The sequence below is a fragment of the Micromys minutus genome (genome assembly GCF_963924665.1).
Source record: "Micromys minutus genome assembly, chromosome: 8".
Lineage (NCBI taxonomy): Eukaryota > Metazoa > Chordata > Mammalia > Rodentia > Muridae > Micromys > Micromys minutus.
Window position 1 is genome coordinate 68,376,797 of NC_137977.1, and position 8,344 is coordinate 68,385,140.

Genomic DNA, 8,344 nt, shown 5'->3' on the forward strand with positions numbered 1-8,344 from the left:
TAGCAACAGTTAGCCAGAGATTAGTCTGATAGTTTCAGGTGTACTTTCAGTTCCTTCATGATTGAATACAGCCTTGCTTTGGACATTCAGTTAGATACTTGCCAGGCTAAACTGCCTTCACTTGCTCACTATTTCCTATAAAGTCTTGTCCCCCTAAGACTTTGGGGCTGTACCTTCCCATTCTGCTGTCAGAGATGGTGGTGTGGCCCAAGCTCAAACTTCTACATAAAGACCCTAATGTGATTACATCAGAATCGGCTCCTTGGTAGTCTTTGGGGTTCACAGACGCTTCCTGGTACAACAGAGGGCCGACTCTCACCAGAAGAGTCAGGGTCACACAGCCCCTTCATGCATACTTTTTGACTGAGCACAGACCTTGGCAATGAGTTACATGCCATTGCCAAATGAGAAATGACAATTCTGGGATGTCACTTTTTCCTAATGATGCTTGCATAAGCATCCCAGTGCCAGGCTGCATGACACAGTTTTCCCTGGGCATCATTCTTGTGGGGTTGATGTGCATCTTGGACAAGCACTCACAGGCAGACACCCATGTGCAAAGGGTTAGGATGGGGGTGTCTACCTTCTGGAGGGAAATCCCAAGGTGCAGCTGTGGGTGTGGTGAACTAAAGGCAGCAGTTGGAAACTGCAGTGGGACCTGTTACAGAGGGGGGTCAAGGAAAGGTTGTGTGTTTCCTAGAGTTTAGTCACAGAAAAATAGTGCAACTGTGGGTGGTTAGAAAACCCCAGAGGCTCATCAAAGGAAGCTCAGCCAAAGAGGAACACAGTACTTTGCTTGGTGCAAAGCATTCTGGTCAAGCCCAGCTAACAACAAAGTACTGGAGACTTTGTGGAGAGACTCCCCTTATTTCTCCCAACAGGAAGAAAGGAGCAGGAAGTGCCTGCTCTTTTGCAGCTCCTGGGCCTTAATCAATGTTGCTGGTGTTCTGAGACTAAAAGGGCAGTCCCGGTGTCCCCAGGAGCTGGCCCAGCATTCCTGACAACCCCAGACTGGGAAAAGCCAATGCTTTTCTCCACTCACAGATCTCTGTGACAAGCTGGGTTCAGTGAGTCCTGAGGACTTGAACCGTACCCTTAAACCTCGGTTCTGTCATAGATGGATGTAACTGAGGGATGTGCTGGCTCATTTTGTGTCAACTTGACACAGACTGGAGTCATCACAGAGAAAGGAGCCTCCATTGAGGAAATACCTCTATAAGATCCAGCTGTAAGGCATTTTCTCAGCTAGTGATCAAAGAAGAGGGCCCAGCTCATTGTGGGTGGAGCCATCCCTGGGCTGGTAGACCTGTGTTCTATAAGAAAGCAGGCTGGGCAAGCCAGGGAAAGCAAGCCAGTAAGTGACATCCCTCCATGGCCTCTGCATCACCTCCTGCCTCCAGGTTCCTGCCCTGTGTGAGTTCCAGTCCTAACTTCTTTTGCTGATGAACAGCAATGTGGAAGTGTAAGCTGAATAAACCCTTTCCTCTCCAACTTGCTTCTTGGTTATGATGTTTTGTGCAGGAATAGAAACCCTGACTAAGGCAGGGGACAACAGAACCATTTGTTTAAGTTGTAGGACATTTCCTGCCCTCTAAACTAAAAGCAGTGACTCTTCATGAAATACCATTCACAATTTCAGGACATACCACTGCTTTGACCCTAGAATGTCTCTAGTGAGTTTAATGAGTGCCTGTTGGTGGGGCACAGAGACATTGACATCCTTGATCAATCCAATGGGATGTGAAATGCTGTGAACATGTTGGAAAAATCAACTGGCTGTTTCTTTAAAACTTAAGTCTAGGGGATGGGAGATGGCTCAGTGGTTAGACACATATATTGGCCAACCTAAGATTGACCAATGAGGACCAAAGCTTGGATCCTGACATCACTTAAGGTGCTGAGCATGGTCTTGAGTTTGCCTGTCTCCCCAGGTCATGGAGGGAAGAGGCAAGGGTACAGCTGGGGCTTGAGAACTGTCAGCCTTGCCCCCAGCAAAAAAAAAAAAAAAAAAAACAAGGAGAGACCTCTATTCAAAGGATAATGATAGAACAGGGCTCTCAGCATCATCCTCTCACCCATTCTCACATACACATGTGCACACACACATGTGCATATATATAGCCCCTCACATCATGTGTACACATACAACTCTGTCTCACACATACACATGTGCACACATAACCTCTCACACACATATGTGCACATATGACCCCCTTACACATGCATGTACATACACCCCCCTCTCTCACACACATACGCACATGCACACACACATACATATCTGCACATAAACACCTTCACACATATATACACATATACAGCCTCCTCACACACATGTGCATGTATACAACTCTCTTCTCCCACACACATTTGTAGTCTACCCCTCCCTACACACACAGAGGCACTTAAAACTTAAATATAAATTTACTTTGATATGGGTGGATGTTAAGGTGATACATGATTGGACAGTGGAGAGATAGGCAGGGAAAAGGCTAGGAAAACGGAAGAGGAGGAGAGAGAAGAGGGAGATTCTGGGAGGAATGGAAATGGAGGTAGATGTGTCTGTTTCTCTTGGCACATCTCTAGCTTGATAAGGTTGTTATTACTATTTCTAAGGGTTTTTATGGGTCTTTTTTATCTCATATAGAAGGACAGTTTGTGTCCCACGCTACTGTCTCGCCATCAAGAACGCACGCGGACACCAGGATCCTTCTGCAGCAAAACATTTATTGCATCTTGAAGAGGAAGACCTCGAGCAGAAAAAGGCACCCTAATTTATAACCCCCAATGGTGGCGTGTTGCTGTGTGATTGGCTGCCCACTAGTGGTCTGATCGTGACGCCCCGGGATGGGCGGTGACTTGGCTCGCACCACTCTTTGCACATGTGCCCAGTGGTTATTTACCACACTAGCTGATTCATGGCACCTGAAACCAGCGCCATCTTGTAAGGGCGCAGCCTTCGGCCCTCAACAAGTTTGTATCTTTGTCCATTGGTTGTAAGCATCTTGTGTAGAGGGTTTGTGGATTGAGAATTTAATATATAAACCTGCTTGATAAGATACCAGGCTTTGGAGTCGTTTGTGCCGGGCGGTGAAGGAAAGGAACATGCTGGGGCGGGGCGGTTCTATCCACCCGGAACAGAAGCAACTGGGCAGGCAGAGTGAACCACTTGGGAAGGGAATCTTGGGGAGAGGGCGGCTTCCAGACCCTGTGACAGAGTCCGTGCCCTTGGCTCTACACTGGAGCGACTCCAGAAGAGTAAGTCCATGGGGCCGATAGCAATAGAAATCACTCTTTAATATTTACTGCAACACCTTAATACCTAACAATTCCAGGAATCCAGAAATAAAAACATACACCCGCATAAAGACATGTACACAAACTCCCACAACAGTGCTATGTGCAATGGCAAAGAATGGGGAAGCATTTAGAAGTTCACGAGCTGACAAAGTGCTAAAGATTCAATACTATATTTGTACAGTGGACTCGGCTGTGATATAAAGGAAATGAAGGGGTGATGTGTGTTACACACGAAGGAACCTCAGAGGATGAGATTGGTACGGAAGACATCCGTTATACAATCCTAGTTGTACAAACAGTTACAAAGCGAATAATGGACGCAAACACGGCCTATCTCGCCAAACAGTCCCACCAAGCTCGAGGACAGAGTCCTGGCTCTGACCGGCTTCTGATGCTGAGGCTGCCTGGCCCAGCCACGTGGTCGGGAGATGCGAAGCCCTGATAGGTTCTTCACAACCCACCTCGCATACGTCATGTGGACAAACTCCAGGGTGGCCGGTGAACAAGTGTGATTTTCCCAGGAAACTTTGGGCATAGAAGAAAATAAAAATGACAGATATTCTCCAGCAATATTTTCCCGGAAACATTCTCTGCCACGCTCTGTGTCATATCTGTTGGCAGACAGGGTTTGCTCATTGTACGATTCTAGGCTCTCACTTTCTACGGCGGTACCACGTCAGTACCTTTCTTCTCACCCCTTAGTGTAAGGAAAAGATGACGGGGCACCAATGAAAGGAAAAGTCACAGGGCACCAATGTAAGGAAAAGATGACGGGGCACCAATGAAAGGAAAAGTCACAGGGCACCAATGTAAGGAAAAGATGACGGGGCACCAATGTTGTGAAAGGTTAACGATCCGAGTCACGGTACCAATGTTAGGGGAAGGATGAAGAGAGTGGGGGGCATATGGCCCATGGAGGTGCGGCGAGGCCTGGGGGAGAGGGAGATGCCTCTGAGGGGTCCATGTTGGGAATCCCTTCCCTGAGGGACCAGCCACACAACAGTATAGTATGGAATAGAGTTTATTCAGGTCATGGGAGAGTTAAGAGGGTGGTAGAGGCAGAGAGAGAGAAGTAGAGGAGTAGAGGAGTAGAGGCCGGCCATGAGCACGTGGGAGAGAGGGGGGAAGGGAAATGGGAGAGCAAGGCTGCAAGAGCACAAGGGCAGGAGAGGCCAAGAGAGAGAGGAGGGGTCAAGCAGCTCCTTTTATAGTGTCAGGTCACTGGGGCGGAGCATACCTGGCCACTGCTGGGTAATTGAGGGGTGGGGTATACCTGGCTGTTGCTAGGTAACTGAGGGGTGGGGTTTACAGAATCCCAACACTTAGAAATATGTCCTTTGGTATATCAATTTCCAGTATGCTTGGAACCTCAACAAGGCAAGTCATGGACTTTCATACAAAATAAAATCTCATTTTAAAAATGGGGCCCATTTCCCTTAACAAACCACAAAGTGGGAACTGGGAAAGGTAGTTCTACGGTGATGACATCTGTGGGAAACCACTGCATTCGCCATTACAAGATGGCGCTCAGCCTGAAGGGAGGATGTCCAGTTTTGAGATAAACAACCTAATTGCGCATGCACATATGCCTGTTTTGCTGACTCATGCTGGCTTGTTCTCTAGTCCCCAGTATGCTAATTAGGGCATACAGAATGCACCAATCAAGTAGTGATACATTCCTCCTAAGCATATATGAGGAGGGTTGATTTCTGGGCTTGGGGGTCTTTCGCCACTGCAATCAAACCCATAATAAACGCCTGTAGAAGGATCCTGTTGTGGCGTGTCTTTCTTGCTGGCGAGATAGGCGATCGCTACAGACATCACTAACGTTTCTTCTTTTTTTCTTTAAAGTTTATTCAATACAACATGATCTGCATCTTCACCAAGGTGGCTGACCATGTCCGCGACCAAAGCTGCTTCTAAACTGGAATTTGGTTGTTAATCTGAGCTTTGTCAGCCCCAGGGGGCACAGCACTCCTTCTGTAGGTGTCTCTCTCTGCCTCCCTCTTGTGACTCTTGCAGGCCGCTCACCCTCTGGACCTTTGGGCTGAGGCCTGCCAGTCTGGGGATGGCTTCGGCACGGGGCGGCGGGCTCAGTCTCCGGAGGTAGGTGCAGGTAATCTCGGAGACACTGGATGCCCTCATTTGTAAGGTACCAGTAGAGATGTCTCCAGGCAAACTGCTCCTTCATGTAGCCTCGAGACTTGAGAGACGACGTGGCCTTCATGACATGAAGGTCGGGCACATTCTTGTTTGTTTGGGCATGTGGACATCTTTCTTGGCAACCATCACTCCTTCCTTAAAAAGGAGTTTGTAGATGGCAATCCGACTCTTCTTAGGAATCAGCATCTGCAGGGTCCGAGGCGGAGGCTGTCACTAACATTTCTAACCGGGGATGCGATAGTGACTCCAACTCTGGTGTCCTCTAGAGATTTTCACTGCTCCCAAGATAGCCAGGAACTTGCTTCTCTCTGTCCCCTCACTTGCCCCATGTGCATGAGGCAAGACACCTGTGTAAACAGCAATGTTATGGATAGAGTGTGATAATTTAGGTATTAATTATGCCTAAAACTTGTATGCTTGTGCCAGTGACCAGAGGTGGGATTTTTCTGCAAATGCCTGGACCCTGAGGGCTCTGACCTAATTAGTGGACTGACCCATACTTTGAAAACATCATTGAGGAATGGCAGAAACCAGTAGGCTCTTCCTAGGCACCATTTTGCTTCCGTATCTCTGTCATACTGATGAAAAGTGGGTCTTCCAGGGCGTTTTCCATGTTCATTTCTACAGCAGTAAATATGTGTGCAATAATGAGACAGGGATGAGAGTCCTGAGCTGAGCAGTGAGTGACTAGGCCCCCAACAGTGACCGTCCAGAGAAAGTCATTACCCAGTACTGCTTCCCAGCCTGTGCATCTGGCTCTCCAGCATCAATAAACAGCCTGTGAATGCAACCAACATAGCACTCCGCAGTCGCAAGTGAGTCTTCTCTTTGCCAAGGAGTTTTTACAAGTGTTTGTAAGTTCATGTAATTTAGCAGAACGAGAACTAATAACCTCGTGTGTTTGGAAAGTTACAGAATTACAGTTTCTTCCAGTAATCGACTACAAGCCACAAATTCAGTCCCTGCCCTGGGTGACAAGCTCAGCCATCAGGGGAGGAGTTCAGAACCCAGAGGATATGTTCAAACACATTCCTCTCTCTGCAGTGCTCTTGCACTGTGCAACATAGCCTCCAGAAATCAGCTAGAGATATTTATCCAGGGCTGGAGAGATAATGGCTCAGTGGTTAAGAGCACTGACTGCTCTTCCAGAGGTCCTGAGTTCAATTCCCAGCAAGCACATGGTGGCTCACAATGGGATTTGATGCCCTCTTCCAGTGTGTCTGAAGACAGCAACAGTGTACTCATACATTAAATAATTAAATACATCTTAAAAAGTGATCTGTTAGAAGCACTTTCTTGAGAAAAATTCTTCAGCGCGCTCAAAGCTTTCTGATCTTCTGGGGGAAACGCTGGCACCATTCTTCCACTTATCAGTTCAGCCAGCATACTTTCTTTGTATTGGGTATTGTCTGAGTTCTGAGACTACAGAATGCAGTAAGATACAGCCCCACCCCTGAGGATCTCCAGTCCAGTGACCAAGCAGTGTTGAGGCTATGCCAGAGATGCTCAAATAAAACAGAACATCTCAGAAACAAGATGTGTTCATTTTGTTGAATGTCAGCGAGTCCTTAGTCTGTCTTGTGTATGAAATGTGCTCCCAAAGGCTCCTGTATTGAAGGCTTGGTCCCTAGTTGATAGCTCTTATTATCGAGAAGAGATGAAGTCGAAAGGGCTCTGAGCTAATCCATTGATTAATCTGTTGATTGATCCATGTTCTGATGGAGTTATGGGAAGGCAATAGAAAGCAGGATGTAGGTCCTGACTGGAGGTAGGAGGTCACCTGGGATTAACCTAATGCCCTGCCTTTCCTATCTGGTGTTTGCATCTTGGCTGCCAGATGCTGAGCAGCCGTTCTTGCCTCTAATAGTCTGCATCACGGATGCGTAGAGCCAGATTACTGTGGACAGAAGCAAGCCTCTGAAACCATGGGCCAGAATAAGTCCTTCCTTGTTAGAATAGTTTTTCTCTGATGTTTGTCATAGTGATGAAACCGACAAAATGATAGACTTGGGTGTGGGTCGTAAGGATCCGGGGCCCTCTTCTCTGCTCATGGGACGTTTGACCCGGTGGTAATGCGGAGCTAACTTTACGTTTCCTTCAAGGTGAAGGAAAGCAACTTCATGAAGAGCATAAAGGAAGTTTGCTACTGTGATAGGAAGGATCTTTGTCCCGTTTGTCAGTATTATGAGTCCAGTGCGGTAAGAGAGTCAGGAAGTAGCTGAGATTTCATAGTTTCTTTAAGGAGTTTGAACGAGTTTAAATCCAGTTGCTGTGATCCCCCCTCATCCGCTTACATTGTACACTCTCCTATGGTCCTTCTGCCTCCTGTCTGATCAGTCCCTGTGGACTGAGTACGATCAGGTGTCCTTTTCCACACCCCCAGGCTACCGGCACAGAGATCTGAGCTCTGGTGGACTTCACCTTTGTGCAGAACAGAAAGCACACAAGAGCAGTGCGGTGTATGTCCTGTGGTCCAGGGATCCAGAGAAGGCTCTAACTGCATTCAACCCCGTTAAGTGGATCTCTCTGTTAGGGAGTCACCTTGTTGTTGTTGTTGTTGTTTTGTATAAAGTGCTAAGGGAAGTTTGCTTAGTATTGTAGTCTAAAAATCACAGAGTCAAACTCAATCCTAACATTAATTTTAATCTCAAGGTTTGCTTCTCATTTTCCGCAGGTTGGCTTGTGTGTTGAGACAGGGTTTCACTGTACAGCTTTGGTTATCTTGGACTTTCTATGTAGATCAGGCTGGCCTTGAACTCACAGAGATTTGCTTGTCTCTGCCTCCTGAATACTGGGATTATGGGATTAACAATGTGCCTCCATGCCCCATAGTTTTTATTCCTGGGTTTAAAAAAAAAGAATTGAGAGAAATAGTCTTCAA